This window comes from Ranitomeya imitator, chromosome 10, assembly GCF_032444005.1.
Source record: "Ranitomeya imitator isolate aRanImi1 chromosome 10, aRanImi1.pri, whole genome shotgun sequence".
In the NCBI taxonomy this organism is placed as follows: domain Eukaryota; kingdom Metazoa; phylum Chordata; class Amphibia; order Anura; family Dendrobatidae; genus Ranitomeya; species Ranitomeya imitator.
The window spans coordinates 98,709,147-98,733,563 of NC_091291.1; the positions used below are offsets into that span (position 1 = coordinate 98,709,147).

The window sequence follows — 24,417 nt, forward strand, 5'->3', positions numbered from 1 at the left end:
GCGTCGGCGACGCGACGCAACCAACAACGCATGTACACAATGCAGCGTTTTGCGACGCATGCGTTGTCATAAGATCCTACAGATCAGGAATTTCAGTGCAGGGAAAAAGCTACAAGTAGCGTTCTCTGCACCCTGTCTTGTGCGTCTATATGACGCATGCGTCGTAAAACACAGTACAAGGCATACCGGCGCATGTCCATGCGCTCCCCCATGTTAAAGATGGGGGCGCATGACGCATGCGTCGGTATGCGTCGCAGACGCTGTGCCCAACAACGCAAATGTGAACATAGCCTTACATTTTCATCTGTTCCATATAAAGAAATTCAGGTCGTATAGACACTGGAATAAAGCAAAAATGTTCACAATACTATTAATCCAAAGTAAAACTAAGAGAAAGTTAGGCAACCAATCACATGGTGCAGGGTCCTCGGGGGCGGAGCATAATACAGGTGTCCTTTTACCATCTGTGTCATGTGCTGTACCCTCGGGACATACGCAATAAGCAGAAGAGAAGGCTTTTTTATGAAGACTAACCTCACAGTGGAGCCAAATTCTTTTTAGAAACCACTGGAGGAGAGAAGGTTTTTCCACCAACATAGAAGAGGATTCTTTACTGTTAGGGCAGTGAGAATCTGGAATTGCTTGCCTGAGGAGGTGGTGATGGCGAACTCAGTCGAGGGGTTCAAGAGAGGCCTGGATGTCTTCCTGGAGCAGAACAATATTGTATCATACAATTATTAGGTTCTGTAGAAGGACGTAGATCTGGGGATTTATTATGATGGAATATAGGCTGAACTGGATGGACAAATGTCTTTTTTCGGCCTTACTAACTATGTTACTATGTTACTATGTTACATCTATTGGTTGGAAGTTCTTTTCCCTTATTTGGGAAGAGAAATGGGCGTATTGAAGTAACAACTTTTATTTTTGTTTTCTTTTGCTTTTTAATCCATGTTGACAATTACAGAGGAAAATGGACAAGTTTTAGCAGGATTGAAACTACTGGGGTTAAATAATTTTGCATAGGGAACCTAAGAGGCTTTAGAGGTCCATATAAAGAACCCAGTGCCATTAAATTCAGAAAATTGTTGGGTGGCCCTACTACAAATTTTGTATTAAGACCCAGGTGCCTAATATCCTGTGTCGAGCAATTGATGACGTAATTTCCTTTTAGGCATTTTTTTTTTCTACTTTTATACCAATGCGTGACATACACCTATGTACTAAAAATATGTTTTTGTGCCATTTTGTACTTCTAAGTTTATCCAAAAGAAAGTCATGACCTTCAATATTAGATGCAGGTGGCAGCTCAAATTTATGACACGGATATATTTCTCATCATAGGCAGTGAAGCTATTGAACTACTGCCCTTTCCGAGCTCCCAGGCTCGATTTCCCTGCAGATTTTCAAACTTACAGTCCAGATCAAACTTCTAGTTGAAGAAACTTGGCTTTTCAAATTTTGTGCAGGAAAATCATTAATCATGGCTGGCATTCCTCATTCTATTGCTTTGCTCAGGGTAAATAATTCTCTCCAGCAGAGTTTCATGTCGCGCCTTTTTTTTTTTTTAGGCTTTTTTTTTTTATTTTACATTTAATTGCGCAAAGGTGTTTTTTTTTTTGCCTTTCTCTCCGACGTTAAAATGATTTGTGAAAATATAGATGCTTTGTGCTACATGTTCATTAGTCATTTAATGATGTTGTAACTCAAGGTGCTTTTTCGAGCTTGCTTGTCTTTTGGGTATGCAAAAGGATTAAAAAAAAAATCACATTTTGTGTTTAGCAGAGTAAAATGTACAAGCTCTCGGCTTCAGTAAATTGTAAATGAGCAGAATCAAAGAGCGACGATAAAACCAAACCCAATCTAAATTCTCTACATGTCTATACTGTGCATAGGAGAAATGGATCAAAACAATCATTACTAACTGCAAGACCTAATTCTACTTTTTTTAGGCTTTTTTTTTTTCTTTAAAAATAAACAATTAGAAACAGTGGGGGATTTATTAAGAGCGGAATTTTGGAAGTCAGTGTTGCCTTTATTTCTGCCAAATGTATCATTATTGCTCAAAGTTTGATGCATTTGGTGCATTTTTAAAATATGACACTTCTGCCTAGAGCCACTGCTTCCATTTTTATCGCTTTCTCCTGGATTGGAAATTGTGATTTTTTTTTTTTGCTACTTTTTAAAATTCATAAATCTATCCTCTGTTCATCCTCTGGGTAAAAACACAAAAAGTTGCAAATTTCCGTAACATGTTTTTTTTTTGTCTGCTAAATACATTGTTCAGTGGTAGCAGCAGCATGAACTGCATAGAAGGCAATATATGGCACCACTGAGCTGTGTTGCTGTGAGTTCAGCTCTGGGATAAGCAAAGTCACTCAAAAACTTCAGTAAGATCTGCCTGTCTCTGCCTCTGCTTGTTTTCTCTCCCTGTTCCTGACTCCTTTGACTTCCCCTTCTCCTAGACGTCAATATGCTGTGTAATCTGACACCTCGATTTGCACAAAGTCTGCTTTCTATGTCCAAGACAGATTTAAACTGTTTCTAGAGTAGAAGATGAGATGAGGAGGTGAAGGGGAAGGAAGAAGTGTCTCATAAGAGGAGAAAGAAGCAGTTTTCTATGACAAGATATATTACAAAGTGTCTTATTTTCACTCGTACTATTAATTTATGTCAGATTTTGTTGAAGTGTAGTAACCCTTTATTTACTTAAAATAAATCTAAAAATAAGAAAATCAGAGATTGTACCACTAAAATGCTCCCCATGAAGCTCGTTTTAAGGGAGCCTGTCACCAGTTTTTCCAATCTAAAGTAAGGCTGGCACCTTTAAGCCCTATGTGACAGTACTCTAGTATGTTGTATGTAAGTCCCCAATTTCCTATGTAAGACACAAAAAAATACAGCTTATTATACTCACAGATGGTGCAATTCGGTCCGATGGGTGTCTATGGTATTGATCCGGTGGCTCTTCTCTTCTTACAATCACCGTCCTCCTTCCTACTTCATGTGGATGATGCATCCTACGTCATCCTCACAATGTCCCCAATCACGCTCCTGCATGGGCGCACTTCTCTCTGCTCTGCCGACGGCAGAACAAAGCACTGTACTGCGCATGCGCCAGTAAAGGCCAAAGAGCGCCTATGACCCGTAGGTAAAGCCGGAGCATGCGCACTATAGTGCTTTGCTCTGCCATGCTCAGAAGAGCGATGGAGGACATTGTTGATTGAGGGCATTCTGTGGATGACGATGGGTGCGTCTTCCACAGGAAGCAGGAAAGGGGGATGGCGATTGTTAGAAGAGAGGAGGTGCTGGAAAAAAAACAAAGATGCCCATCAGACCTGACCATATTTTATGCGAGTGTAATAAAAGGTCTTATTTGTGCCTTGCATTGCGAATTGAGGACATAAATAAGCATACTAAAATAGGGCTCAAAGATGGTGGCTGTACTTCATATGGGGAAAACCTGGTGACTTTAATCAAAAAAGGAACATGTCAGCAAGCATTTATTTTCCTTAGAACCTCACCAGTGATTAAATAAAGTGATTACAAATGTTTTATCACTAAAATCAGTGGGCTGATCATGTAACGTATGGATGTGCCAGGTCCTCCGGAGTGAGAGGTGATCTGTAGCTGATTTCTTCTCTGACTGAAGAAGTTTGCAGACTTGTGATTCTCCTCTATCATCTCAGAAGTAGGATATCTAAAACGGGTTACTTTTCCGCCAACTTTACGTATTATCTTGTAGTTCTCTTCTAAATATATTCTGTGAATATTAAGTAACTGCATAGGTAAAAAAAGGCAGAAATTCCCTTTTTTTCCATTAAAGATAGGAAAATATATATGAAAACATTGTCCTGATCGCAAAATTAATGTTTATAGGGTTTAATAGCAATGTAAAATATTTTTAGGCATTATCGATTAGGAAAGACTTACTAGCAAGAATAGAAGTTGGGTTACGCAGGATACTTATTATTGTAATATTTGCATCGATTTTGCATAATTTCTAGTTAACTTAAACTATGTTCTGAATAATCCAGATCTGTCATTATTATGTAATGAAATGTAAACATTACTCCTAGCGGAAAAAAAAGGAAGAGTCAGCTCCTTGACGTATACAAATGAACATATGGCACACTATATTTTATCATCCTCTATATTCTGCAGAGGGTATCTCCAAGGACTCTGACATATTAACAAGAGTAAACTGTTTACTCATCATCAAAGTAAAAATAGAGTAGCAAGTGGAATCGTCCCAAGAGAATTTCTCTCCCCTTGAGGACTTGTCAGAAAGCTCAGTCCAGTACTTGGGATTGTTATAAATCAGGCTCACCCTAAAATAACACAGAAAATCCCATCCTGAGAACATGGACAAGGTCTACACCATGCACTGTGCATTCATTCACGTCTTATATCCATCACTTTTTCCCATTCATACTGACAATGTCAACCAGGAGCGCTATTGTGAAGGATTCCGTAAATTAATATGTAAGGATCTTTGCTGTGTGTCTTGGTTTTGCTCTACAAAAATTAATCTTTCACATGAAAGGAAATGTGAAGCTTTCTATCCAACCATTAGATAGATCTGACAGATGGGACACGGCTTTTGACGTACTTGTCCAATCATAACATGACTACATGTGTGTCACACCGCTGGAAATGAAAATGTAAGGCTGAATAGATATGTGAGAAGAGAGTTCTTGGAAAGCGGTAGCGCCACTGGATTCGGTGAAATTTTCTATTAAGTCTGACTGAAGAACGAACACTGATGTGATGTTAATTCTTGGCGTTATGTTATATGAAACCGTCAATAGACATTTGTTAGCATGCGACTGATGTACAGATCTAGGCTCGGCTACATTGCACCATGAGGGTCTTACGAATCAGAACTAGAAGATATTTCAAAAACTAAAGTTGGGTTTTCGAAAAGGAGCTGGGGCCAGATATTTCAGAGATGATCTAAAAAATATCATACACACATCCAAAATATGTGGCTTCAATGTAAGTTTATATGGGCCCTTCATTGATAGGGCCACGGTAGGCTCTAGACTTAGTTTAATAAGCATAGTGGTGAGAATCGATTCAAAGGAGCCAGCCCATCGGCCACGTTGGTAATCTGTAGTCACCGAATGGGAGCCTTGAGAACCGTGTCTTACCGGGTGGCATCCACGGCTCCTCTTTTGATTTGCCGCTTTGGCATAACATCACATGTGAGTCATGCCGCAATGATGACGCCATACCAGACTAGCTAATCACAAGAATAAATGCTATCACATAAGTGGAAGGTCTCAGGAATCATGTCCAATGACCACAGGACCAGACCGATCGATCCTGCAAATCGATACTCACCATCTCGGTTTACTCAACACACATTAAGTCTGGGACCACCATCAATTCAGAACTGAATATAACAATAGTCATGCAAACCAACATTTCAATCATTCTCTATGGCAGGGGTGTCAAACTGCATTCCTCGAGGGCTGCAAACAGGTCATGTTTTCAGGATTTCCTTGTACTGCACAGGTGATAATTTAATCACCAACTCATTATTAGTGTAGGTGATTAAATTATCACCTGTGCAGTACAAGGAAATCCTGAAAACATGACCTGTTTGCAGCCCTCGAGGAATGCAGTTTGACACCTCTGCTCTATGGTACTGTATATATTTTAATATGCCGGCTATTTCATTGCCTCGTTGCTCCAGTTTTTCAGAGATCTGTTCTCAAGATCGGTATTGTTCACCTCTTTATCAGATTTTTTCTTAACCCCATGGGAAAAAACACTCTAAATACTCCTCAGCCATTCCCAGTAATGGAGATAACTTTATAATGACAGTTTATCTATCAAAAGTGGAGAAGTCAGTGACTTTGGGAGAATTGTGTGCAATTCAGTTAAAGTCATACTGAAAACATGAATTTAGAAATAAAACAGAAAAACTGCAAGTTGAAAAATATATAAAGGAGAACAAAAGAAGTATTCACATAGAGTTTTTTGGAGGCGTACAAATTCAACAAGTTTTTCACGAGGAATCCATTTTAAGAAACGCTACTTTTTTGTTTTTGGAAGTGTTTTTCTTTCCCTGAATCATATTTTTAAGTTGTTTTGGAGAGGTTTTCAAAAGTTTTTTTTTGATCAGTTTTTATTTTCATACTCTGTCCTGTAGCCTATTGTCAACAATGTCAACTTTGGATCAAATTCCAAGAGGAATTCGCTTAAAAAAAGTGACATGACAATGTTCCTTTTTTTCAAGGATTTTGAAACTACGGAAAAATATCTAAAAAAAAACTCGCCATGTGATAACCAAAGTGGATTTTCCATGGAAATGAATAGGAAAAGTATTCAAAGATTATTTAAAGTGCTTATTTATTTGGATTTTGAAGGAAATCCATTTTAATGCCTTCCTCCAAAAGATCACAGTCCTATCCTATATGAAACTTACATCATAAATCTGATTCTAAAGCAAGATACATACAAGGTTTTTTGAGAAGGATTTTAAGCCAGATCTGTTCCAAAATCCTTCTACAAGACTGCATCCAATACTCTTTGAATACCCTTCTTATTTAATTTAATGGAAAGTCCATTTTGCTGATCATACAAGTTTTTTAAGCTTTATTTTTGATGAGGTTTCGAAAACTTCATTGCCAAAAAAAAGAACTGATGGAATTTATTACAACTTTGACATTGTCAAGTTTAAAATGCCTTAATACAAAGTGTTTGAGAAAAAAAACAATTCAAAAACTACTTCAAAACCAAACTACTTCAGGAAAAGCTTTTGAAAAAGAAAACAGCTCTTAAAAAAGTAGTGTTTCCTGAAGAGGATTACTCTTGAAAAACTCAGTGGAATTTTCAGCCACTTAAAAACTTTCTTTGACCTTATCGTGAAAGTCTGCTTTTTTTTTACTAAGTTTTTGGATCTGAAGAAACTCTCAAAAAAGCAAGAGTTTTGATTGGAGTTTTGGGCCATGTACCCAGCTTCTTTTTCAGGCAAATTCTACCCAGAATCTGCCTAAAAATGCACCGTAAAAGCCCCCCATAAAATGAACATAATGCATAGCAATGCCAAAATGATATTTCCGTGCACATGTTTTATATTATGTCACTTCTGTAAACTGTTTCAGGGCGTGGAAACATTGAATCGGTTAAAAAAAATTGATGTGGTCATTTTAACAAGTAAAGAGTAACAGCAGCCAATGGCAAAGCTACCACAAGAAGGCCGATAGAGTAGTCTCAGGGGAAGGAATGCCGGAATTTTTTTTTTTACGCGGCTCTGCCAGTGAAAACTTGTTGGTCCATTTGCACTAAAGCTGTATGAGGGCACCACTGAATAATAAAGAGGAAAAATTCTAGTTTTCAAGACAAAAAAATTAAAACGTTTAGCACAAGATGATAGAAAAGATTCTTTTATTTCCATGATTATTATGACTAAAATTAAAGTTCCGTCTTGTAGATTGAGTCACTTCTTTGGCAGCCATAACCGATTGACTGGACTGGTACTCTACTGGTACTGGGAGAGAAAACCTTTAATTAAAATAATTATTTATTAATTTGTTTATATATATATATTTTAAATATTAATGCTATTAATATTTTAAATAATTATTTGTTTGTCTATGTTGATTCAAACTTTCATATCATAGTTGTTATTGACTTTTTTGCACCAAATACAAAGTTGTTATTGACTTTTTTTTGCACCAAATGCTACTTATTTTTAACAATTCTATTGTCCCCTTTCCTACAGTCCATTTGCAGGGACATCTTGCATATTACCTATATTATTAGATATAGAAGAATTAACCGAAACATATGATCTTTGTAATTGCCTTTATGGACGCTGTAGAAAATGTCATCCATGTCCCATACAATTCAACCACAGGCCATTAAATGAAGCCCCTTGTAATGTGTCCAATATCATTACGGACCACTCTCAGTGAAATTATCTCTAAGCTCTCCAGCTGGCTGATGGTATTTGGAAAAAAAAAAAAACCCTCTCCTCACTTACCCACATAATTTTGTTAGTATCAACCTGAGGTTAGAAACAAACAAATTAATTCTAGCCTCGAGCCAAAGTTATTGGTTTTTATAACTCTCTTTAATGACTTCTGTTTTCATAATTAGTGTTAACAAAATACATTTTAATTTGATTTTGCCTCAAGTTCCCATCTAGAAAAAAAAAAGCCATTCTTTATATTAGAATATATGTTGGCTAATCGTTAGTAAATGTTGCTCAAGAGCCAAAAACCTGTTGTTTCCTGGAGTGTTCTCTTCTTATGATACAGAATGTGCAGAGAAAATGAGTTTTAGCGCGGCTTAAATTTACACCATTAATACACTGTATGTTCTGATCTCCAACTTGGTTAATGTGATTAATATTTTAAAGTTTTTTTTATGTTACTTTTCTATAAGGTTGCATATCATAGAGCTCTCTTGTTGGACTTATTGAGGGTTATTACACATTTTAATTAATTTAATTTGTGGTCTGTTTGCACATGAGTAAAAGATAAGTAGCGAGTGACTCGTGACTGTCACTTGTTAATTACCCTAGCAGTAAGGGTACCGTCACACAGTGAAATTTTGATCGCTACGACGGCACGATTCGTGACGTTCGAGCGATATATCTGTGACGTTCGAGCGATATCGCAATGTCTGACACGCTCCTGCGATCAGGGACCCTGCTGAGAATCGTACGTCGTAGCAGATCGTTTGAAACTTTCTTTCTTCGTCTAGTGTCCCGCTGTGGCGGCATAATTGCATGGTGTAACATATATCGTATACGATGTGCGCATAGTAACCAACGGCTTCTACATCGCACATACGTCATGAAATTATCGCTCCAGCGTCGTAGATTGCAAAGTGTGACAGCAGTCTACGACGCTGGAGCGATATTGTTACGACGCTGGAGCGTCACGGATCGTACCGTCGTAGCGATGAAAATTGCACTGTGTGACGGTACCCTTAGTTAACCCATACTCCCTCTGCTTAGGTTTTTCAATAACAGATAAGCTTTTTTAACAGTTACCACTTATGTGAAGCTAGCATGACCAAGGATTACATGGGCAGCTATTCATTTAAAAAATGTCCGGATATATGATATTATTCTGCAGCAATCGCTGCAATATAAATATGATTCTGGCCACATCTTCCACCAAGATAAGAGCTGATTGTGGGAAATAAGGGAAGAAAATGTCTTATTTGGAAAACTGGTTGTCTTTGCTAAGCAATACCTTTTACAGGGAGTATGCGTTAGGCGCCGGGATTCTCCCTCTACATGGGGTAGATCCCAAACCTTGCCTGCATCTGCGGTCTACCATTCTGCTTTGACCGCTGCTGAGCATAGAAGTCGGTCCCAGCGCCTTGCTCAGGCTCGTGCTATTCATCTGGTTACTGCTGGCTCTTCAGCCAAGGCTAAAGTAACCAGCGGTAGTCAGCGACGAGCGAATACTCTGGAGACTAAGTCCAGAAATCACCTTATTGAGCATGCTCGTGATTTGGCGATGTCTCATTGGTGGTCGGTCGTCAGCTGCTCTGGTGATGTGGCAGCTCCGGATTGGTCCACGGGCAAGGTCCTGTCCAACTGGACTTGAGCTGCACGTATAAAAGGTTTTCAGAGGCGCATGCTGGTGCGCTAGTATCGCCCTAATCTCATGTGTGAGTGTACTTTCCAACTGTGTGGTCTGTGTCAGCATGTGCTCAGAGTCGGATGATAGCCATTAGAATTCCGGCACCTCCGGAGAGGAGTATGATTGTATGGATTCAGGGTTGGCGTATAGCCACTAGAATTCCAGCACCTCCAGAGAGGAGTATGATTGCATGGATTCAGGGCAGGCGTATAGCCACTAGAATTCCGGCACCTCTGGAGAGGAGTATGATTCTATGGATTCAGGTCTGGTGTATAGTCATTAGAATTCCGACACCTCCGGAGAGGAGTATGATTGTATGGATTCAGGGCTGGCGTATAGTCACTAGAATTCCGGCACCTCCGGAGAGGAGTTGTTTGAGTGCTGTTGCTGACTGTCTGACCAGTGTTGCTACCAGCTCCATTGGTGGGCTTCGAACCTCTGTCAAACTAACAGGGATCGTGTCTAGCATCATATTTTTCATTGCCGAGTGACACGGCTCTATTGCGGAGCATCAGCTTCATTACTGTGTGCGAGTGACACTACTTTGTGTGCTGCTCACTGAGTGACTTTTAACTCAGTGCGAGCAATCAATCGCTCACCGAATTCTCTGCCGTTGTTCACATTAGCTGCAGTTCTACATCTCTGCACGGTGGACCCCGGGTTGCGATTGCACTTCCTCATTAAATCTATTTAGTGCAATCCACCAACCCTAACAGTATGTCACCAGATTTTTGCTACCTAATAAGACAGCAGTTTGATACAGAGGCAGAGACCCTGATTCCAGTGATCTGTCACTTACAGGGCTGCTTAGTGTAGTTTTAATAAAATCAGCAGGATATGATCACTAGAGGACTAGCAAACCCGCTGCCAGTGCAAAGGAGACATTATGAGACATTGTGAATAATAAAATACTATACTTAGTATACTTATTTATACTTTTATAAATAAGGATTCTTGATAAGAACAATTTTACCCTTTTTCATCAATGACCTAAAAAATTAAGTACAATTTTGCAGCAAATGCAGTAATTATTTGTGCCTATTATATTCCCTGCAAAAATTCCACTACATTCTCCAAAAAAGCTAAGATTTCACACATATTGTCCTTGATATTTACATTGAGCAGACATCCAGAGCTAGTCTTTTATTCATAGTGTATCTCAATCCACCTAAAGCCGTATAACATCCCACCAAACACGACACAAGAGCATATGTAGAATAAATCTTCTAGACCTGCATAAATAAAAAATGTCATTCATAGTTTGTGCAGTTTCTTATGCCGTATATCCTTGTTTCCGATTTATTTAAGGGTGCACTATTTTGTCATAAGACAAGGAGTGAAAAATTGCACAAATTAAAGTCCACTTTGCAGGCATGGAAAAAAATGTGCTATGGTCATGTCACCTTCATTTACCATAGTCCAAAGGACTTAGTATTCGTAATGAACTGTATTTAGTCATTTCATTTACTGCATTTTAATAGTAGACATAAGCAACCTGTCATCTCCTATCTCAGTAATGGGAAAATCTGTCTTCACTGAAGACAGATTTTATCTATGGATTAAGAATTTTGAGAATGAATGATTAGTCCTGATGAAGAAAAGATCAGATTTCTCTATCGAGATATTTTGCAAAGTTTCTTATTTTCACGTGTACTATTGATTTATGTAATAAAAATGAACATGTTTGTTGTTCTTTAATTAACTAAAAACTTACAAACATTCTATAACTTCATTAGGATTTGAGCTCTGAGGGTTCCACATACACTCTTAATCCCACTGTTCTTCCAGGTTCTTTACAACACAGAAAGAAGGAAGAGACAGGAAAGGAACTAGTTTACAGGGGCGGTCCTGCACATAAAATGTATTTTTTAACTACTATCTTTATACCCTAACCACTTTTGTAATTAGCTTCATAACACAACACCCTTCTCTTTTCCCTATCTAACTAATCTCTACATGTGTTTTTATTTAATGTGCTTCCCGTGACTTTTTGTTTGAGTGGAGTCTGGAGTCTAAGTGGATTGTGGCTGCACTCACCCCCACAGCGTTCATCACCCCTCCAGGACCAGGACATCACCAGTAGATTCTTGCTTCGCTGCCCTCCCTCTGAAAATGTCCATGATCCTGAGTGATGGACACTATGGCTGATGTGAGTGCAGCTCCGGCTTCCTGCTTTTGTCTTCACCGCTGCCATAGCTTCTGTGCAAGACTTTGTCCGGGGGCTGAGATGGAAGCAGTGAGTGTCATCAGCACTGCCTCTTATGATGACTTGTGTGAGGGTGGTGCTGTAAACTGTGGGGTGGCACTGATGTCATTCACTCCCCCCCTGAAAATATCTTCAACAGTTAGAAGCTATGGTAGTGGCAGAGACTGGAGCAGAGTGACAGTGCTGCACTCACATCGGCCACAGCGTTTTTCACCTAGGATCCAGGACATCTTCAGAGGGGGCTGTGATGCAAGAAACTAGTGAGAAACTGGAGGGCTCCTCCCTTGTAATGTTCTTTTTCAGGAGGGGCAATGGACGCTGTGGGGAGTGAGTGCAGCCCCAGCCTCCTGTAACGTCATGTTTAAGACTCCGCTCAAACGAAACACCACAGAATGCACAGTAAAAAAAAAACACATTTAAAGATTAGGTAGATAGGAAAAAGTGTTGGGTATTATTAAATAATGCTAATGACAAAAGTGTTTGGGTGTAAGGATAGATAGTTAGAAAATAAATTTAAGCTGCTGGACCACTCCTTTAACTACAGAAATGAGCCGGTCAGTCAGTCCCCTTCAGACACATGACCATAGCCCCATGTTAAAACAAGGAGGTAGGGGTTTTGTTAATTGTTGGAATTAAACTGTACTTGCAATGGGACTGGAACAGGAACACTGGGGCTCAATCATGATAAAAGTATATTATTAGGTCCTGATAGTTAATATTTAAATGCATCTCAATAATTAAGATAATAAAAAAAAGTTTTTTTTTCCTATCTGGACTTTCCCTTTCATTTAAATAATAATATTTGCTTCTTATAGACCATATAACTAGTGATGAACGAGTGTACTCGTTCGTACTGTACTGTACGGGTTTTCCTCCAAGTATTTATGACTGCTCAGAGATTTAGCTTTCATCGCGGCAGTTGAATGATTTACAGCTGCTAGCCAGGCTGAGTACATGTGGGGGTTGCCTAGTTGCTAGGGAATCCCAACATGAAATCAAGCAGGCTAGTAGCTGTAAATCATTCAGCTGCCATGATGAAAACTAAATCTCTGAGCAGTTACAAATACTCGGAGGTCACCCGTGCGTGCTCGGGAAAACCCGAGCAACGAGTATACTCGCTCATCACTACATATAACCAGCATTTAGAATGTTCATTCAAAACTTTGTCATTCTTCTTTGAACATCATTGTTATTTTGGTGATTATATCACTCCAACTACGTGTAAGAATTATACTTAACAGAAAAAACCCTGTGCTCTAATGAGCATGCATATTACAAGGCATGAGGACATACTGTACATGTCATGCCCAGGGAAAGGATTTGGTAACAGAATGATTTTTAAAAACTATGTGAATTCAATATTTAAGGTGCATTTACACTGCAAGATTATTGTGATCGATTGGATAGTCCTAAAATAATCACAAGTGTTCAGAATAATCATGCAGGGTAAACAGGCTGCTGATCGGCTGAATCATAAGCAAAATGCTTGTTGGTCGGGTGAAATGATCTTACGTGCTACATAAAAGATCATCAATTTCAGCAGTGCATTGTCTTGTGTAAACAGGACCTGCTCTGCCGAGAACAATGGCAGCTTATACGCACAGAGCTATCTATTTACCAATCTCACGGTGTGCATCTGAAGCGTGGTCTACATGTGTACCCAAGCTATTAAACAACAAGACAGCTGGCAAGCAAGTAGCTGATTGGTGGTTGTTTAGTGCTACCGGTCAGCTAGTGAAAACAGACCTTTAGATCTGGTGATCATCAGTTTATCTGAAATGTCCAATAATTACATTGGGTCTTCAGAAATAATTCTACTAGAATATTACAAGAATCCCGGCTGAATTTTTTGTAATTAGCTCCATGTGACCACTGACTACCATTCTGCTGAACCGCAAGGGGACATCAAAAGGTGAAAAAACTAAAAATATTGTTATACTCACCCCACCCCTCCACTCTCACTGCTTTACGTCTGTCCTCATCTCACTTTCTTATCACCGCCAAGAGAGCAGAATTTCATGGTCTCTTCACGCTAAGTCAGTATGGTTCTGCTCATGTGTACACCAGGTAACGGTGGACGTCATGTCATGACCTTACACTCACTTGCAAAAAGTCCTGAGTATCATCAGAGCCGAGAGACCCGGCCTTGCGTGAAGAAGTCTTGGGATTCATCTTTTGTGGTGGTGATAAGAAGATGCAACAAACACCAGATGGGTGACGGCGAGAAGCTTTAGAGGTGAGCAATAAGGTGATTAGAGGTGAGCAATAAGGTGAGTATAAATATTTTTTTAATTTTTTTTACATCTTATATCTTACTCTTATCATGCTCTGGGGTCTCTTCAGACCCCAACGCAAAATAAGGAACATTCAATTTGCAGACAATAACTTAGCTATGAATTTAATTTCCCAGGAAAATCTGCGAGAACAGGTAAATTCGAATTTTGCCTGATTCACTCATCTCATCTTCAGGCTTCTCAATGGCTTACGCTTCATTTTTTTATTAAACCAAGAAACGGCCAAGTATATAATGTAGCCCACATCCAAAACTGGAATATTACCCAAAGCAAAAAATGAATCTCAGAGCAAAATATAAATAAATATATTTATTTTTAATAATAAATAGTTCAATGAAGAAATTATATAAAATACATACAAGAGATAATGACTTGGCTAGTGACACCTAGATACCGTGCCTGGTAAGGTAGAAATACGGTTACTGCACAAATATTATCAAAGGTATCCCTCTCAAGCTATTTGGATTGATAGTACAACAGTATAGGTAAAATGCAATTAAATGAAGAAAGCTTTCAACCATAAGCAAGTGCAAAGCAGACCATTGAAGTCAATAATAAATAACATGGGGAGCTACATTTAACTAAGTCAGAGCCTATACAGGATCCACCACCACAGAACAGCAGCCTTCATGATGAAGGTATAAACATAGCACATGAAGTCAAAAAAGGAGGGCATAAATGAACAAAGTGAATGCTGTAAACCTACCAGCCAGGTGTGGACAAGAGCCCCCTACGCGCGTTTCGCTATCAGTGCTTCCATTGGCTGTCCCTTCTACCCCTATATAACCCTGCGGGATGAGGTAGGGAAGGCAATTATATGCATACGGTGTGCCCAATGATGTAGATAGGGTCCTAACTCTTAAAACACAATGAGCAAAAGGATAACCCTACTTTGACCCTGCCTACCAGCGGAGGTTGGCACCCTATTTTAAAGTTGAAGCAGATGGCGTCCCCGGCTCCCCGCTCCTCGACGGCCGTCCCCAATATATCCCTTGTAAAAAAAAATCAAAAAAGGGGGTTTATAGAGTAAGGTGCTACAGTGCTTCAAGTACCCATTGAATACAAATATTGCTGGAGTTTCTTAAACATGAGTCCCCCCAATGTCCATTCATACATAGTTCCCAAACACATCAGAGAAAACTCCCCCAAGTTATCCCTACAAAGTTCTTCAAATCATTATTTTCTCTTTAGAACTATTACAATCAAAAATTCATCAATAGAACCAGATAGAAAAATAAATACATCCCATTCAAAATAATTTGTCAAGTGTAATTCATCCAAATATACAGGGGATATATCCATAAGAGAAACTTAAGAGCCAGTAAGCATGTCTACAACAGAAACTCAACGCGTTTCCCCTCTAAATATGAGGTTCATCAGGAGTAAATAGATAGTGTAGAACCACTTAGCTTGTCCATAGGTGATAGGTTAGCATTGATACAGTCATCAGCACATTAGGGCAAGTCCCCTCTCGATGTGGTGCTTAGGATTAATTGCCCAAATAAGCCCATAATATAGCCTCCACATTATCAGCTCAAATCACCTGGTGATTCAGCGTGCGTGTCACAGTGTCCAGTGCCCGGTCTCATCTGCGTTCCAGCTATTGCGCATGTGCGGTAGTGTATATTCACACTGCCGACAAATTAGATATCGTGTGCGCAGGCGCCGATATGCTGCGTTCCATTGATGCGCTTCACCTACTGCACGCACACGGAAGTATGTATACGTATCTCCAGCAGGACATATCATACCTTCTGTGCAGAAATCCTGCGTTCCATTGACGCGCCACATTAGCTGCACCACAGCGGAAAAACACCGAAATGATTTCTGGTGAGATCATGTCTCCACTATGTTCTCATGTGGTCTTAGTACATACCATCCTCAGTTCAAAAAGCGGGCATGTGCGAGCACCGGACCTATATCATAGCTCATTTAAACTAATAAAACAGAATGGCATGTAGATTTAATGTAGCAACCATATTATTACAGATATCAGGCTGTAAAGTATCATATTTCGGGCTAAATAAATGATCTTTTGTCAAGTAGACAAATACAAACTGATAAAATATCCTCAAAAGAGAACAGATAATAATTTAGAAATGACCTATTCTGGCCAATAAAGCAGGTGCATTTCTCGCCGATTGTGCCAACAGAGAATATCATAAATAACAACCAAAATTCATTTGTTCGTTCAGACCCTTTGGGGAGACAGTATCCAGTCTCTGTATCCATCTAAGCTCCTTTTGCAGGATCCTTTTGTCTAAATTGCAACCTCTAATTGAGGGGGCCACCACTTCAATAACACAAAAAGAGAAGTACTTGAGGTCCCCCTGGTGCACCACATGTACATGTCTAGAGATGGGGGTCTCCCTAGCATGCCTGATGTCACCCAGGTGGTCCCCAATTCTCCTTCTCAACTCCCTCCTTGGTTTCCCACATAATTTAAGGTACAAGTGCACTTGAATAGATATATCAAGCCGCTTGTCTTGCAATTGGCCAAATGTCTATTGGCAAACACTCGACCCGTGCTCTCACTACAGAATTGATTTCCTGCGGTTATATAATCACAGAAGAAACAGCTGCCATACTGGAAGGTGCCCAGCTGTCTTTTGTCAAGCCAAGTTCCACTTTTGGGGGGGAAGTAAAAGTACTATGCACTTGCTGATCCCATAGGGATCTTCCCTTCCTATAGGTGATCAAAGGTGTTTCGGACAGGAACTCTCTTATGTCCGTATCCATCAATAATGTCCCAATGTTTATTGATAATACCCCTCACCTTCTGGGAACAGTCGTTAAAATTCCCTATCAGTCTCAGAGGGGGGTCCGATTTATCATTGACCTTAGGTTGAAGAAGACTTGCCCTTGATACTGATTCCACCTGTTTAAATGTTTCCTGAAGAATGTTATTCGGATAACCCCTCTCGAGGAACCTTTCTCTGAGGTTACGTGCCTCAGTATACAAAGATGGACCTGAGGAGCAATTTCTCTTAACTCTCAGATATTGTCCCTTGGGAATCCCCCTCCTGAGTCCAAGAGGATGATGACTGTTCCATCTAAGTAGATTGTTTGTAGAGGTGGGTTTCCAATATATAGTGGTACCCAAGCGGCCCTCATTATCCTTACTTATTGTAATATTCAAAAAGTTAATAGAATTGGCATCAATTTCTGATGTAAACTTGAGTCCAATCTCATTGTTGTTCAAATATTGAACAAAATTATCAAAAGAAGAAACATCACCTGTCCACAAAATCAGAATACCGTCAATGTAGCGCCCCCAAAATAATATCTGGGGGCACCACCAAGACAAATTGTCCTCATCAAAAACCACGGTGTCCTCCCACCAGCCCAGGAGCAGATTAGCATAGGTGGGGGCACAGGGACTACCCATAGCTGTGCCCCTGAGCTGGTGGTAAAAAAAATGTTTTTGTGTATATTTATCAAAACAATGTTAATTAAGATCCTATTCTTTTAGATGTATTATTCCTATTTACAGCCATGGCTGAAAATGTAATTTTTGACCATTCTTCTTTTGCACTCTGCTCCAGGTCTCTCATATTTGAAGGCGTCTTCTCTCAAACAACAATTTTAAGATCTTTTCACAAGTGTTCAATGGGATTTAGATGCAGGCTCATTGCTGGCCACTTCAGAACTCTCCAGCGCTTTGCTTCCATCCATTTCTGGTTGTTTCTTAAAGTATGTTTGGGGTCATTGTCCTGCTGGAAGACCCATGAACTAGGATGCAAACCCATCTGGGCACGACCTTGTTACTCAAAATCTGTTGGTAATCTTCAAATTTCATGATACCTTGCACCCAGTCAAGACACCCAGTGCCAGAGTCAGCGAAACAGCCCCAAAACATATTTGAACCTCCACCATATTTGACTGTAGGTACTGTCTTCTTTTCTTTGTAGGCCTCATTCTGTTGTTGGTGAACAGCAGAATGATGCGCTTTACCAAAAAGCTCTATCTTGGTCTCATCTGTCCACAACATGCTTTCTCAGAAGGATTTTGGCTTACTCACATACATTTTGGCAAACTGCAGTCTCACTTTTTTATGTCTCTGTGTCAGCAGTGGAGTGTTCTTTTGGTTCTCAAGTCCTCGGTCAGTTCTCTTCTCGTCTTTCTGTTCTCCATGCTTAATGTGGCAACACAGTCACGTAATGCAAAGATTGAGTCAACTTCTCAGCTTTTCATCTGGTTTCAGGTGTGATTTTCATATTGCCCACACCTATTACTTGCCATGGGTGAGTTTGAACAAGCATCCCATGGTTGAAACAAAGTTGTTTACCCACAATTTCGGAATGGTGCCAACAATTTTGTTTTTTGGGGGGAAATTATGTCCAATTTGCCTTTTTTCTCTGTTTTTTTGTGTTGTTTCAATATACACAAAGGAAACAAAATATGTATAAAAAAAAGTGTAATTGAAATAATTTTCTGGGAGAGATATTTCATTTTCTGGAACAATTTCAAATGTGACAACACCTTGGCCAAGACTGTATTTACTTACTACAAGGTATTTGCCCATTTTGTTTGTATCTTAGATTCTGATCGTTAAATGACCAGTGTGAATACACACCTATGCATTAAACTTATACAAACATAAGCATTGGCTTAATTTTTTCAGGTTTTAGAGAACGTAATACTTTAATAAGCATTCATTTAAGATTTAGTTGTAAGAAAAAAAATAGCTAGAATATTCTAAAATAGAAATGCTGATATCTTTCTCCCCTACTGCTCTCCTCTCCCTACACTTCATCAGTGTTCCCTTGACATCCCACAGGAATTTAATAAATAGATCAAGAGGGAGTGAAGGGTTTTCCTGCCTGAGTTTTGACTGAGCTAAATGTCATTTTTTAAATTTGGATATATTGCCCCCGCAGAGCCAGTTACATCTGTAACATATTGATGAGGTTCAAGATGCTCTTAATTAATAGCTGAAATAGAAGCCTCACGAAAAAAGAATTCTGAAATGCTAATTCCTGGTGCTTTGCCCATATGTTCCCAAAGAAAAGAATATCAGTTATGTTTAGTTGCTGCAAAATCTGTAATCAGCACCCCCAAATCCAGGCCCCAGATACAGGGTTGCCCACCATCCAGAAATTCACTGTCTGTTAAAATAAAGCACTTTTTCAGCACATCCATAAAAAATACAAAAATTGATGTGTTTGATTTTTTTTAAGCTGATGGAGCTTGTTCAGATTTTTTTGACTGTAATTATCATCGTTTTGCAAGTGAATGTTGCTAATGTGTTCATATCACTATTCTGGGCACTAGAGGTTCATAACTAAAAATCAAAATGATTTACTGAGGTTTTACAATGTGTCCATAACAAAAATGAACTGGAATTGGAATGTTGCAGACAGAAAATTTGCAAAAATCTGTAGGCACCATTGGACAATTGACTACCATTTTTTACCTCTCGCTGGTCAAATCTAGTTGCTTTAATGAATTCTGTCAACTCTTCGTTGTCTTCCTAAATGTATCAGCCAAGTTCTTTCCATCATATATCCACATACTTTTGCATATTTTTACTAAGTTGAACCAAAACTGTTGCATTGTTATTTTTCTTTTTTTTAGGAGCCTTTAAGGGGGTATTTTCAAGTTTAAAAGTTGTCCTTTCAATATGGGATAACTTTCCATTTGCTGGGAGTCTGCTGTGGCACCGACCAATCCAGAGAATCAGGGCTCTGGAGAACCCCGGCTAAATGGAGTGAAGGTCGATCATGTGCAATATTGCTCCATTTTCTCCATTTATTATAATAGGAGAGCCGGAGATTGAAGAGAGCAGCGCTCATCTGATCTTTTGTGCTCCAATCAGAATGAGTAGAGAGGCAGTGCTCATGTTTGACCTCAACTCCGTTCAGCCAGAGACTCAGTTTTTAGGATCAGTAGGGGGCAGTCAGATCACCAGCGATGGGAAATTTATCCCCTTATCCTTTGGATAGGAGATAAATTTTAAACTTGAGAACACCCCTTTATGCCAGTGATACATATTAGATGGTTTTCGAAACTTTGGCTGATAATTTGTCCAAATGGCCGTCTTTCTCATACACGGGAGCGCTCTATAAGGAAGTCAATGACAGACTTATCTAAGGGATCAACAGTCCGAAATGGAGATGTCCAGTCTACATCACCCAAGATGTTCAGTTTGTTGGCGCCCTAATATACATTAGCGTGTTAGCAAACCTGTCAAAATTAGCAAGCAAGTGTGCCAACATTAGTCTAATGTGTATGGGTTGTTTTAGTCTTTCTGTGCCATGAGCTTTGATAGAAAGCTCCGTGTACATATTAGACTTCTATTGACTAGTCCAAGACGGTTGTTTGATTAGATTCAGTGGCCAACTATCTCCCATTTGGTAAAAAAAGGATCATATACACTGGATTTTAACCCATGTAATCCTTTGATTTTCCTACCGTGGCTCAGGAAGCAACTAAGAGAATTTTATGAAAACTACGCAGCATCTGTCCATTACTCTAGAGAGATTAGAGGAACGACAAATAGGATTTTGTTTAGCCAGCTTATAACATCTAAATTAAAGCAAACTTTAATAGGATCATTATGATAACAGGATTATCACAACACAGAGGCTTTCTGTTCTATGGACACTACGTTCTGATATTGAAAAGAAAATGAAGGGTCACTAAACTGTGTTGCCCTAATAAATAAAGATTTTGTCTTTATATATAATCTCTATATATAATTGTCTAAGGGGCACTTCCGTCTGTCGGTCTGTCTGTCGTGGATATTCATTGGTCGTGGCCAGCCAGTGGGCGTAGACAAAAGGGCAGGGGTGGCCAGGAAGTATGCAGAGCAAGTCCCCGCCCACTTCCTCAGGCCCAGCCAGAAGCACTGCAAAGGGGGCAGAGTTGCCATGAGGAGGGCGAAACCAGCCGGGACCATGGGCACTGTTGGGCCTACGGCGGCCAAAAGCCAGGGACTAAATTAGCGGCTGCGGATCGCGGCCAGCCAGTGAGCGGAGACAAAAGGGCAGGGGAGGCCAGGAAGTATGCAGAGCTCCATACAGGCCTGCCTAGTAGCGCTGCAAAGGGGTTGGAGTCGTCGTGAGGAAGGCGGAGCCGGCCGGGACCATGGCGCTGTTGGGCCAAAAGCCGGGAACTAAATTAGCGGCCACGGTCAGTGATGATGGCTGCAACAGCAGGAAACAGCGCAGCACATGCAGCAGTGACAGCTGCGGACGGAAGGTGAGTATATACTATGTGGGCTGTGCAATATACTACATGGGCTGTGCAATGTACTCCATTGCCTGTGCTATATATTACGTGGGCTCTGCAATATACTCCGTCGCCTGTGCTATGTACTATGTGAGCTCTGCAATATACTCCGTGGCCTGTGCTATATACTACGTGGGCTCTGCAATATACTCTGTGGCCTGTGCTATATACTACGTGGCTCTGCTATATACTGCATGGGCTCTGCAATATACTATGTCGCTGGGCAATATACTATGTGGCTGTGCAATATATTACGTGGCTGGGCAATATACTATGTGGACATGCATATTCTAGAATACCCCATGCGTTAGAATCGGGCCACCATCTAGTATATATGTATATATCATTTTACTCCATACCTTGCTTTATTAAAAGTGGACCTTTTCACATAGAATAGAATATACAACATACACAAGTGTCTTGTGATTGTCCCAAGTACCTTCAGAGTCTACCAAGCCGTACTCTATAGGTAGCACTCGACCGACAGCTATCCTCCCGATTCCATTATTTTCATTGTTTTTTTAATAATGGATCTTTTCACATAATATCGAATATACATCCTACATAAGTGTTTTATGATGGTCTCAAGTACCTTCAGAATCTACCAACACGTACCCCAAAGGTAGAACTCAATCAATTGGCAGCTATCCTCCCAATTCCATTATTTTCATAGTTTTTTTAATAGTGGACCGTTTTACATAGAATAGAATATACAACCTACACAAGTGTCTTATGATTGTTCCAAAAGCCTCCAGACTCTACCAACCAAAACACCATAGGTAGCACTCATTCGACTGACAGCTATCCTCCCAATTCCATTATTTTCATGAATGCTCAGGAGAGATAACTGTTGGGAGAGTGCAGTAATCGGAGTGGAGACTTGGCTAGCTGGAGAACAAAAGGATTGGGCATTGACAGTCAAAATGCTGGTCTTTATCTCCTCAGGCATCATGTGTCAGGAGAGTCTGGAGACTCTCAGACACACAAGTTAGTCAGCCGATCGAGCATAGGCCGGTGGGTTTGACCAACTCTTTGAAACTTATCTTTGAAATTAAATGGTACGCTAGTTTACATGTTGCTCCAATTGTCTCCAAATGTTAAACTTGTTTTCACTCTCCTAACATTCATCAGTCTTCACATATTGTCTTCAATTGACTTTCTAATTATGTGTTTGACAGCATTTTTACATAGCTCTGAAATATTTTACTTGCAGACCTTTAAAAAGTTAAACACGAAAAAATATTGTTGTACAACACCAGAATAATCTGTGATTTACGTAATTAACTGTTACATGATTGATTTTTCGGCCTGTTATGGTAATGAATTCAGCTAGTGGATAATGAGGTGCTAATTATAAGTGGGAAAAATGATAGACCGTAGACACAGGGAATTAAAAAAATGGGAAATTTTGGTGAGAAATACTCTTCATGATTAGTAGTTCTTCACGTTTTCTTGTATAAATTTGCAGTTTAACCTTTTTGAAATCCTAAATATATCAAAGATGCTATAAAAAGCTTTTGACTATGCAACTACGCCCAACAGCTGGGCAGCGTTACTGCTTAATAATATAGCCGTGAGGTTCTTTAGAAGAATATTAGGCATTGAGTTTGCAAATATTGGCCATATTCATGCCATTCTCCAAATACTAAACATGATATACCTTTATAGGTAGCCCGTCATGTCCAAAAAAGCCACTTATTTGCAAATTTATGGTTAACCTCTGGGAAAATACCATTAAAATCATTCCTGACTGCCTTACCGGACCAACGGAAAATGAAATTATATCCTCCTTGCAGCCAATTTTAGTCATCGTGGTGGTGCAGGTTGCGGTTACAGTCACCACTCACTATAAAGTTCGCCCAGTTGTAATCACTCCCTTTGTTTGATAGCCTTCTCTGCAGATTGTGTGTGCAGCTTTTGTGTGAAACCACTCCCTGCACCGCCCCAATGACTGGAAACGAGTGGCTGCAGCTGCAGGGAGGATATAAATTCATTTTCTCCCTGTAGCTGCTGCTCCTATATGGCTCATCCCTAGGAGCGATGTGGGGCTGCTTTAGAAAGACAGAAGCAGTAATAATTAGAGTTGAGCAAATATGTTTGGAAGCGATCACCGAATCCAAATTTGCCATATTCGTGCCAAATTGGTACTAATTGGTAAGTTCGGTATGCCGAACTTATGTTTGACGATTGTTTCCTAGCATATTTGTTCATTTCTACTCCCATTGACTCCAGTGACTTTTGGCTATGTTCCGCGACTATTGCATAAATCATATTCGTCAATAAACGTAATCCAAACCGAATATTGAAAAATTTGCTCATCTCCATTCTCTATTAATAATACAATAATGAAATATTTGGACTATAATAATTATTCACTGGGCATGCGATTCTGTATGGGAAGGGGTAACTATACTTATATTTCTGAATTTCCTTTTTTGTTATATAAATAAAGATTTTTTTTATTTTTTGTATTTGTATTTCGGACGGATGTTGTCTTTATTCATATTGGTCCCTGTCCTCATTTGGACTTACAATCTATATTTCCATTTCTCACTTTGGTACATAACTGAATTTGCTAAATAGTTACAGTCACGTATCTGTGCAACCTTGAAACCCATTGCCTTTCATCGTCACCTATTGTTGCGCGACCGGTTACATTTTTGTAACTTGCATTTTGTATAACAAATCTATATATATAAAGCTGAGTGTATGTACAGTATATGTAGGCATGAAAGGAAAAACCAGCACCAGGTGATTTCCATAAAAATTCAAATTTTGTCTTTTATTTAATCCATTGTTTGTAAAAAGTTAAAAACATACATATCATAGAGTCTCAAGGGGCAAACATTGCCCGCGCGCCTGACGCATTTTGGACTTTATGTGTGCACAAGGGGCAAATAGTGGAGTGTCTGTGCGAGGGACAAATAGTGGAGTGTCTATGCGAGGGGCAAATAGTAGAGTGTGTGTGCGAGGGGCAAATAGTGGAGTGTCTGTGCGAGGGACAAATAGTGGAGTGTCTGTGCGAGGGACAAATAGTGGAGTGTCTGTGCGAGGGACAAATAGTGGAGTG

General features: G+C 39.7%; 1 protein-coding gene across 8 annotated transcripts in view; it reads right to left on the reverse strand.

Moving 5' to 3' along the window:
- Positions 1–24,417, reverse strand: part of CAMTA1 (calmodulin binding transcription activator 1) — a 2,164,810-nt gene that overhangs the window by 937,535 nt on the left and 1,202,858 nt on the right. The gene's annotated exons all lie outside the window — the stretch shown is intronic.